Source organism: Littorina saxatilis, linkage group LG15 (genome assembly GCF_037325665.1).
Source record: "Littorina saxatilis isolate snail1 linkage group LG15, US_GU_Lsax_2.0, whole genome shotgun sequence".
Taxonomy (NCBI): domain Eukaryota; kingdom Metazoa; phylum Mollusca; class Gastropoda; order Littorinimorpha; family Littorinidae; genus Littorina; species Littorina saxatilis.
In genome coordinates, this window is record NC_090259.1 from 42,262,103 (window position 1) to 42,274,217 (window position 12,115).

Consider the following 12,115-nt stretch of genomic DNA (forward strand, 5'->3'; position numbering starts at 1 on the left):
GTACTATGGTACACTGTGGTACTTTGTACTATGGTACTTTGTACTATAGTACTACAGTACATAGTACTGCGGTACAGTATAGTAGTAATAGTATACATGCATTTTGTGTTTTTATTTTTATTGTTTTATTAATATAACTTATTAGCTAAGCATAACAATTTTGTTGTTGAAATTAAGTTGATTAAAAAACATTGTTTTTAAAATTGTGTTTTATATCACCAGTTGTGCATGTAAACGTGTTGTGTGTGTTTTTACAACTGAGGTAGTCGTACATATAAGATTTATTATGTTTTGTGCGTGCGTGTGTGTGAATTAAGCCGTTTGTTGGAGATGACATGAGATATTTTCAAACTTGTTAACTGTGCATTTGCAAAATACACGTAGGAATACTTTGTGCTCACACACACACACACACCACACACACACACACACACACACACACACACACACACACAGTCACACACACACGCTCGCACGTGCACACACACAAACACGTGGGTACGCACATATTCACTTAGGAGAAAGGACTTTTGTAACGTCAGATTTACATAAGTATAGTTAGTTTTTTGTAAACAGTTAGCATCAAATGTGAAATTAATATTTCATTAACGTTACCTTGGAACGCTTCTCACAAAAAAAGTTTTCAAAAGAGAATTTAACAATTGGTTTAAAAGTTAAAGGATAAGGATAAGATAAGGATAAGATTTTATATAGTCCTGTGAGGTTGCCCTCATGGAAATTCGGGCTGCTTTCTCCATGGGGAAAGCGAGCTGCCATACAGTATACGGCGCTACCCACACATTTGTTTTCCTGCATGCGTGTATTCATGTTTCCGAGCCCTGAGACTTTCGCTGTGAACTTGGGTTCTTTATCGTGTGCATGCGGCCACCGAGGAGAGTCTGCACGATGTTGACTCTGGGAAATAAATCCCTCGCCGAAAGTGGGGATCGAACCCACGCCGATTGCGACAACTGGTTTTGAAGACAGCGCCGCTACCGACTGAGCTATTTCCCGCCCGCCCGAAACGCTTAGTAAAATGGTCTGCAGTGAAATTTTGAAACAATACCTTTTTTATGTTAAATTTAACATTTGCCAAAATAATTCTTCATGTAGGATCAAGTGCAAAGTTCTTGGTTTGACCTGAAGTTGACTGAATTTTGCTGTGTGTACAATATTGTTTCGTTTTAAATAATTTGAGAGAGAGAGAGAGAGAGAGAGAGAGAGAGAGAGAGAGAGAGAGACAGAGACAGAGAGACAGAGAGAGACAGAGAGAGACAGAGACAGAGAGAGACAGAGAGAGACAGAGACAGAGAGAGGGTTGTGGCATACAAGCATTACAAACAAGTGTTTTTTTCACCCATGCAGAGAGGCACCCCTATTCTAATCACATATACACGGACATTCACACACACACACACACACACACACACACACACACACACACACACACACACACACACACACACACACACACACACACACACACACACACACACACACACACACACACACACAATATGAGATTTTAAAAAAAAGGTTGTGGAATATGTACACATCGAGAGAGAGAGAGAGAGAGAGAGAGAGAGAGAGAGAGAGAGAGAGAGAGAGAGAGAGAGAGAGAGAGAGAGAGAGAGAGAGAGAGAGAGAGAGAGAGAGAGAGAGAGAGAGAGAGAGCTAGAGAGAGCTCATAATTAAATTTATTACGTCAGGATAAAGGTTTTAGGCTTAGCCTAATCTTCCAACCTGTCCTTGCAGGCCTGGACTACCGGGGGGGGGGGGGGGGGGGGGTTATGGGGGTTGCGCAACCCCACCCCCCTCCTAGCCTAAACATGTACCTCACTTATTTAAAACATTTTTTATTATTGTTTATTTTATGCCGTTTCATGCAAGGAGCGACCATTTTTCTATCTCAGAATATGACCTACCCATCAGCTTCAGGGGGCTTTGCCCCCTGACCCCCACAAGGGGCTCTGCCCCTTGACCCCGCCAGGGGGAACATCCCCCTAGACCACCACTGGCACCCCCCCCCCCCTCTCCTCTGAGCCTAGTCCGGCCCTGCCTTGGAACATATACAGAGAATAATTGTAAACGTAAGCAAAAGACTGCACACACACACACACGCGCACGCACGCACGCACACGCACATGCCGCACTCACGCCCACACGCATGCACACACACAAACCGCTGACATTCGCTTACACACACACACACACACACACACACACACACACACACACACACACACACATACACACACCCATATACCCCCACATCCCCTCCACACACACATATCCCCCATACACACACACACATACTGCGTAAACTCACACACCGTGACACACACACACACACACACACACACACACACACACACACACACACACACACACACACACACACACACTTGTGTGCGTTGCATATCTATGCACATGCTAAAATGAACAGAGCAGTACCTAAAAGGAACAGTAACTCATAAAAGTAAATAACTAGTAAAAACATTTAAAAGTACTGAACTTGTCAAATCCAGGTGCACGGAGCCCCTGGGGATTTTAGTCATACCTCAGGCAGCTATATATCCGTTAGAAGAACTACCAAGTTTCATTGACTTGCACCCAAAGAGTCAAGAACTGCGATTTTTTTACGAATTAATTTCGTACTCGGACCCGGCTGGTCTTGACCTATTTTTGGATCTAAATTTAGATCAGGTAGATCACCACATCATGCACAAAAGGACACGTCACTAGCAATTAAACTATGTCAGACATCATCATGAGTTTGTGTAAAACAAAATGGAGGCCGGAATCACTCAGTTGAATCGAACTCTGACCAAACACCACGTAATAACTAGGTTAATTTATGCACTCGCGTGAACAAGAAACTGTCGAGCTTCACAGATGTGGTCGTTGGGTAGTTTTGGGTTTGTTTTACTACCATAGGAGGATTTTTGAACTGTAAATGCACTCAGCTGCAACAAAAACGCAAAACGAAGGTTGAGTATATATACATAAAATATTGGACTAGCAAAGTCATCAAACACAAGACCAAACAAAAACAAAAACAAACTGAGCCGGCTACTTTCGATACGAATAAAGGGTTCGCACGAGAGTTATGTCCCTTAAAAATCGAAGAGGAGACCACTCCGAAGTAAATCAAGGGAGAGCACTAGTAACTGATTTTCAACGAGCGAACTCACAAGAAAGAGCACGGGAGATTGCCAAAAGCGGTCTACAACATCACGAAAGGAACCCACCAAGAGAGTTTAACCATAATTCAGAGAGCAGAAGACGGATCTGGACTGAGAAGTAAGCCTTCAAGAGTTTTCCATGTTATCGTATCCAGATTCGCTCAGGAGTTATCGAGTGATTTGCAACTGTGACTGCCAAGTCATCGACTATAGAGTGAGGAGTACAGCTGCCAGTGCCACAACTCTTTTTCACTATCACTGTCACTAGTATCCGACTATTTTTGAGATTTGCAAAGTTTATACCATTGTGAGAATCTGAATCTGATACAATTACAGTGACCATTGGGCCGTCTGGTTGTTGTTTTTCTCTTTGAGTTTGAGTTTGAGTTTGATGTTTTTACTTTGAGTTTTAGATCTACTTGTTTGTTGATTCTATCTGGATCTGGCTGCCCCACATGGTGGTGTTCGTGGGGAGTACGTGACAGAAGCGGACTATTTCGTTAACTGTTTACAACTTATAAATTCCCATTTTGAAAACATGTATCTAGGCCTGCCTACATGACTTTTTCAGATTAAAAATCTGTCGGCAATGTGGAAAAGAGGTTGAACTGGTAACAGGAACAGTGAGCTGGTTGATCAACTTGATGGCATGGCTGTACCAAGTCATTCAATTGGAACGGAACCGACAAAAACACCAATGTTTCCATTCTTCTTTGTGCTGAAAGTTTACACTGACAGGGACAACAAGTAAGTGACATTTTAAACTCTTGTCTTAAATTACCTGTACCACTTGTATAACACACACACACACACACACACACACACACACACACACACACACACATACACACGCACACACACACACACACACACACTGACACACACACATATTCAAACATCAAGTTTTTCTGTTCACTTTCAGTGATGGACGGCCTATCTGGTGGCCTGTCATTATTCCAGTGTCTTGGGGGCACAAGAGGCAAAACTGTTTGATGTTACTTTTTGTGTTTTTATTTCTGCATGCTTTATTTGGATTACTAGAAAACCTCTTTTTATTCCTTTGTGCAAATCTATTTGACCTTTATTCTTTTACTTTTAGTGAAAAACAAAACTGCCTGAGTTGGTGGGGGAGCTTCTGGACTCCATGTCAAAAAACAGTCGGCAGGGTGATGACAGATGGCTGTACCAATGAGTCATTCAGATAGAAAAGGAAGCAGACACCAAGGATTCCATTCTCTGTGCTGAAATTGTGAAAAGTTGTACTCTTTAACCAGTAAGTTAATTATTAACAACAAATTATAAAATTTAAAAACCCTGTTTTTTCTGACATTTCAAATTTAATGTAATTTGCAATACGGTACTAGCATAGCTGAATTTGGTATTTATGATCCACTGTTGTGTAATGTTTGCAACACACACACATACATTCAAATATGTCTGAATCAGTGATGGACATTTCTTGTTTGATTCACTGTCTTGGATCAAATTTTCAAACAAATTTTGCTTTTCTTGGGTGTGTGTTTGTTTTTGTTTAGCCCTTAATTGTGATGCACAGACACACACACACACACACACACACACACACACTTAAAGACACACTCCCTTTTAGGACCTTGCTTTTTTCATATTTTCTGTGAATAACCTTTGTGAATCATCAATCAACGGCCTTTTTAAGACACCCAGGGCCTATTTTTCTCAGATATTTTGAGGTCTAACAAGGGGAGTTCCACTGTATGAGCAAGCCTTAGTTCTATGTTTAAGTATAACAATGGGTGAAGTGCATCTGACTTTATATTTGTCATATCATTTTTCTTCTTCTTCTTCTGCGTTCGATGTTGGTGGCCGTGCTAGATCCTCAGACCAGTGGCTGCCAGGAAGTCCGCAGTCTTGCGCAGTTCGTCCTAACAAGTTTTGTTGATCATCATTATAAAAATACAGTCATGAAATTTCTGGCTGGATACTCAGTCCTCTCTTGTGTTACAGATGCTGTGAAGCGACAGGAGGTGCTCCTTCGGCAGATAAGGACAACAACAAAGAGTTTTGTATCACTTTATGGAACTTGTTATATATCTTTCAGGGTCCTAAATGGAGGGTTTCACTGGAGCAGTGACTGTTGGACAACAAGTGCAGGGTGTGTTTGGACCTCCTGGATCAACATGTGTGCAGAACTTCTGAGGGCTTGAACTTCATGGGTGTGTGTAGGAAATTTCATATTAGATTTTGATATTAACATATTCCTGTGGTGCTATATAATTTAAATTATATGAGTAAATGAATATGTCTGTATGAATGTACGTATTTGCTGTGTCATTGTGGCATAGATATATAGACCTATAGCAATAACAAGACATACATGCTGTGAATATATATATGCTTTTATGCTCTTCTTGTACAAATCTGAATTAACTGAAATTTTTCTTAATGGCCAAGCACAGCCAGCTCTTTTCGACCTTTACATAGGGCCACAGTCAGAGATTGTAGAGTACACACAGACCATTCATACTTCTTTGCGCTAAGGTAGGACTGCAGGTTATGTTTTTATCACGGCTTTGTCAACATACTGTCATTTCTGTCCGGCTGACAGTGCTGCAAACATTCATTGAATTGAAAAATGTGTTCGTTATTGTTTGTGAACATCCTTTTTTAAAAGACCTGGAAAAAAGCCCCAGAACAGATTATATAATACATGATAATATGTAATTGAATTTAAATTTTCTTTTCAAATCAGTGTCTTTTTACAAACTAGCCTTTGTTATTTTTATGAGTTTAAGTCAGATATCAACACATTCTGAATGCATAGTTCAGTCTTGAGTGGGAGAATGTTTGAGGCATAAATTGCTTTTGACAACAACAAAAGTTCCCGGTTAAATAGAGAAGCTCCCCCAAAATCATTTTATTACACATGCCTAAAGCCAGCATAGTGCAAGCAGATTTATTTGTGTATGTGCTTGTATGTATAAAGACAGATAATTTGTACAAGTGTTGGCTCTTCATTTTTAATTATTTTTTCAGGATCCTTGGGGGGTTCCACTGTATCTGTGACTTTTGGACAACATATCAAGTTCTGGTGGTTTTTTGACCTAATGGATCAACATATGTGCAGACCTGCTGAGTGCTTGAGGTAAATTGGTGCATTTAGATATATTGTTTTGCCTACCTGAGAGATACCACCCATGTGTCATGATGTGATAAATGAACCATCTCTTCACAGGCGTGTCTATCATGTAAATGAGGTTGGTTCAAACAACATGTCTGACAGGGATTTCATTTTCCACTGCTTATGCAAAATCTCCGAGACAAACTTCATTCTCAAAACATTCGCGGGAAAATGGCAAGCCCAAAAGTGTTCCGAGAATGACTTTGCATCTGTGACTTTGTAATCATGAGCAGTGGAATATATAAGGTCCCTGCCAGACTAGCTTGCCATGACCTCAATGATATTCCCACATGTGGGTGTATGGTTTAGTTACCACATGGGTTATCTCTCCGGTACGTAGGAATTGAAAACAGAATACTTCATGGCTTGCTGTGTGGCACCAGATTTACACTTATTGCTTTTCAAATATTGAAATATTCACGACGGGCGCAGTGGCGTGGTGGTAAGACGTGGGCCTCATAATCGGGAGGTCGTGAGTTCGAATCCTGGTCGCTGCCGCCTGGTGGGTTAAGAGTGGAGATTTTTCCGATCTCCCAGGTCAACTTATGTGCAGGCCTGCTAGTGACTTAACCCCCTTCATGTGTACACGCAAGCACAAGACCAAGTGCGCACGGAAAAGATCCTGTAAACCATGTGGGAGTTCGGTGGGTTATAGAAACACAAAAATACCCAGCATGCCTCCCCCGAAATTGGCGTATGCTGCCTGAATGGCGGCCATACACGTAAAAATCCGCATGACTGAACGTGGGAGTCTTAAGCCCATGAACGAAGAAACAGAAGAAGAAAAAATATTCACTTTTACTTGTGTAAACCCAGTAACACACAGTAGGCTATGTAGTGTTCTCTATTTGTATCATTGAAACGCTTCTGTCCCGTCAATCACACTTTAAATTGCCGTATATTTTGGATGACATATGCCACCCCTTTGGTATTCCACTGATAATAGTTTAATGTTTTAGCTAAATAGTTTCAGCTAATCGCTATGGAGTATGCAAACACTGGAATTATATGCGATGAAACACTCAAGCTGCTTTCTCTTGCTTATAGCTGAGAGCAGCACTGTAGCTCAGTGACTGTCGGGTGGAGGATCCAATTCTGCCTGTTTCCAACATAATGGATCAACATGAGTGCAGACCTGCTGAGCGCCTTATCTTCTTGGGTGTGTATAGATGTATATACATTAAAGGCACAGTAAGCCTCCCGTAAACCATCACAGAGCTCCCCGAGCGTCTACATACAGTACAAGCATACTTCCATTTAAACGCTCACCGAACGGGAACATCCTGGCTGCTTTCTGTCGAGCGTGAAAAATTTTCAAAGAATTTATTTTCGTGGACTTGGTCCTCTACAACAATGGCGCCTCGTTTTGGTGCTGGACGGCTGTTATGAATATTCAATACCGGAAATCACGCCCGGACAGTAAGCCTCCCGTAAACCATCACAGATACTGTCAGGCTTTTACACACAGTACAAACACCCTTCCATTTGAACGCTCACCAAACGGGAATATCCTAGGTGCCCTACGTAAAGAGCGAGCAATTTTTAAAGAATTAATTTTGCCGATTGAACTCAGGTCAAAAATGAGTTACTTCCCTTCGGGTCTCATTCTATCGATGTAAACTTGCCATAGCCGTGGATGGATGATTATCAGAATGTTTTTGGACCGTGGTGCGTTTTTGCGCTAGACCTAACTTTTAAAATCTAAATAATAAATTGACAGCTTGTCACACAAACATTCTTTAATCATAAAAGAATTCTTTTTTCATCAAGACAAGATCAGTACAATTCGAAGTTGTGAAAGTTTGAAAAAAGAAAAGCCCGGAAGCAGGGTCACGCAAGGGTCGTAGCAGACGGCGGTTTATGCATATATCACCGTTCCTCTCAACAGTCAAAAACCATCGCTAGAGTTTTTGTGAACCACAGCCGTTTGTTTCGTGCATAAAAACGTGCTATTGTAGATAAGCTCACATGGAGTCGCATTCAAATGACTAACTGACGACTACATTGTGAAACAAGAGGCGAAGCCTTCAAGGCTCACGTAAGAAATCGACAAACAGTAACACAAACTCAATCACTCCGTCACACACACACACACACACACAGTAAGCATAGGTGACACTGTGCAAGAAAGCGAGACACTAGATCTAGATCTGTCTGTCTGCATGTAGCCTACTTACAGACACGACTGCCAACTAGTCTCGGCCCGCTCAAAATAACAATGACCGAGACATTCCTTCGCGTGACGTCTAACCCTCTTACGCCATAATGTGACGTCTTCAAATGACGAAATGTTAAAGTTTCTACCACAGACATACACACGCACGCATGCACATACGCACGCACGCACGCACAAAGTTACGATCGCATAGGCTACACTTCGTGAGCCAAAAAGGGAAACTTGATCACACGGGTTCACGATTGCTCAGGGGTAAGATAAACCACGCACAAATAAATTATTTGAAAATTGTTCGCTCTTTATGGAGGGCACCTAGGATGTTCTCAATCGGTGAGTGTTTAAATGAAAGGGTGTTTGTACTGTAGTCTGTGTGTAAAAGCCTGACCGTATCTGTGATGGTTTACGGGAGGCTTACTGTGCCTTCAATTGTATTCATAAATTCACACACACACACACACACACACACACACACACACACACACACATACTGACAAAGACATTCATGCCTGCACACACGCAAGCACAAACATACACGCACCAGCACGTTTCAAACCCCCACCACCACCACCGTCTCAGTCGGAGCCTTTAGTCATCATAATACACACACAGACGGACACAACTTTTAAAAGTTAGATATATATGCACTAAAAGCCACGGCACTTTAAGGTAGGTTTCATTATCATTCTCTTAAAGTTTGGCCCTCTTTGCTTCAGTCTGCATGCTTTCTCATAGTCATACTGCTGTGTCATTGCAGGTTTCATTCCATGCTCTGGTGTGGGTGTCATAAGCAAGAGAGCCTCCTGTTCACTTCCAGCAGATGACTGCATGGTGAAGGACCTTGATGCCACTTACAGACGTCAAAGCAGCTAGCTAGATGCCATTGGAGAACAACCAAAACTATTCAGCGGGTGCCATCGGCGAACATAAATACAAGTTACAGAACAGGAAAGCAGATATCACTGGCAAAGGGAACCGGACAGCAGCTACAATAAACTTAATCAGATGCCTGTAGCAAATAATCTGGACACCAATCACAAATCAAACAGATGTGGAGGACAGAGAACATTTCATGTGATTATTGCCACATATATAACCCTGTTTTGAAAAAAAGGGACATAACGCCACACTATATACTTTCTGGTTGCATGCTGAAAACTCTCCATTGGACATTTAGTGAGTTTTGACTCACCAGGTCAGGAGAATGTCACTGATGGGGAGCATAATTAGGCTGACTTACAATGGGTAGACAGAATTGAACATTGTTGTTTTCTTGGATGGTTTTCGGGATAGACTTTACAAAGTTAACATACTGCTATGGTTTAATCAATTTCAAACATGACCATATTTGGCATTTTTTCAAAACCACATTTTTGACAAATATCAAGGATGTGTTGCGAAAGCATGTGTTTTTATTTTTCTGAAATGTTTTGAAAGCTAGATTTTTGATACTTTACAGGCTATTGAAGTTGGATGACCTGTAGATGTGACCCATGTAAAATTGACCCTCATAAACTTTTAAGTTCACAGAAAATAATAATAATAACAGAGAAATGGTATTATTTTGAATGTGTTTGAAGCAAGATCGTTGTAACTCAATAACCCCCCGCGGGTTAGGGGGAAGAATCTACCCGATGCTCCCCAGCATGTCGTAAGAGGCGACTAACGGATTCTGTTTCTCCTTTTACCCTTGTTAAGTGTTTCTTGTATAGAATATAATCAATTTTTGTAAAGATTTTAGTTAAGCAGTATGTAAGAAATGTTAAGTCCTTTGTACTGGAAACTTGCATTCTCCCAGTAAGGTCATATATTCATATTGTACTACGTTGCAAGCCCCTGAAGCAAATTTTTGATTAGTGCTTTTGTGAACAAGGAACAATTGACAAGTGGCTCTATCCCATCTCCCCCCTTTCCCCATCGCGATATAACCTTGAATGGTTGAAAACGACGTTAAACAACAAATAAAGAAAGAAAGTAACTCAATAACTTTATCTGTGTAAGGTCACACACATACAGGGTTAGATGACATCAAGTCAGCTTGATAGTTTGCATTATTCAAGTTCAGATTGGGGTAGAGTTCCGGTCAATAATAGGGACAATCATTGTCTCCTTTGATTGTTCACAGAGTTTTCATGTACTGATGTATGCATGGTCACTTTCAAAGCTAATCATAGAAATTTAACTTGGTTGTAGGGGAGATAATTTTGAGAAAATATGTGTTGTGCTAAAGATTAATTCCCACAAAGAAGAGTGCTATAATAAATCTGTTTTGTGCATTTTATTGTTAGTTGTTCTGGTTAACAGGGTTATAAAAAATTGCATTAAAACTGTTTCTGCATTGGGACATTTACCAAAAATCAACTGCTTGGTTACTCACTGTGCAAGATGGACACCTTATTTAAAATTATTATTTAATTGGGTCTTTTACATGTTAGTGGATATTTTAAAATGTTCTTACATAAGTTTGACTATTAATGCTCTGCCGAAAAATGAAAATAAAATTTAAAACATATGATGAACCTTTACTTTCCTACCAAATGTGACAGATTGACTGCAGCGAGTGGCCTGATCGTGCACACACACATTCAATTCACACAACACAATTGATTCAGCAAAAATTGGGGCCACATTTACATCCAGTGTAATTTTTAAGGCTATGGTACTTTTTTTAAGAAAGTACTGCAGTATACTATAGTAAACTACAGTAAAAGTACTATAGTACAAAATCTACAGCAACAAAAGTACCACACTGTACTATAGTAAACTATAGTAAAAGTACTATAGTACAAATGTACCGCGGCCAATGTACTACGCTGTACTACACTTTACTCTAGTAAACTATAGTACATGTACTCTAGTAAACTATAGTTTACTATAGTATACTATAGTATACTATAGTACATTTTTGCAAAAAAGTGACCAAAATACTATAGTACATTTAAACTGTACTATAGTTTACTATAGTATACTATAGTACATGTACCACAATGTACTATAGTACACACTAATGTATTATACTATAGTACTTTTTGTACTATAGTTTACTATAGTACTAGTACTATAGTAAACTATGGTACACCATAGTACAATTCAATGTACTATAGTACTTGTACTATAGTAAACTATAGTATACCATAGTACAATTCAATGTACCATAGTACTTTTACTATAGTAAACTATAGTAAACTATAGTACAAGTACTATGGTATACTATAGTACATAGTGTAGTACTTTTTTACTTGGGGTGTAATTTTATCATTTGAGAAGAATAGCAAGATTCTAAGTGCAGCAGGCACAGACACTGCCACAAACACACAGTCAGAAACTGACACACAATAAATACATACTGACACACAAGCACATACATACACACACACACACACACACACACTACACTCACACACGCAGACCCAATCTGGGCCTGATCATTTGAATGGAAAAAAAAGACTTACGCCGCACCTAGGTAGATTCCATCAAAAACCAAATCATAGTGGTTTTTCGGAGCAGCAGGGAATTGAAATAGACTAAATGCTCCAGGTTTGGGCGGTACGGTACTAGCATCGTTTTTTCCTTGAAGAAAAAAACGCACGTCATGAAATG

The 12,115-nt window shown here is 40.2% G+C and overlaps 1 long non-coding RNA gene across 1 annotated transcript; it reads left to right on the top strand.

The window, feature by feature from the left end:
• Positions 1–2,271: 2,271 nt before the first annotated feature.
• On the top strand, positions 2,272–11,027 carry LOC138949363 (uncharacterized). The gene is made up of 7 exons (XR_011450251.1): positions 2,272–3,303; positions 3,757–3,932; positions 4,285–4,458; positions 5,263–5,377; positions 6,198–6,306; positions 7,390–7,501; positions 9,273–11,027. It is a non-coding gene; the product is annotated as an uncharacterized lncRNA (long non-coding RNA).
• The last annotated feature ends 1,088 nt before the right edge of the window (positions 11,028–12,115 follow it).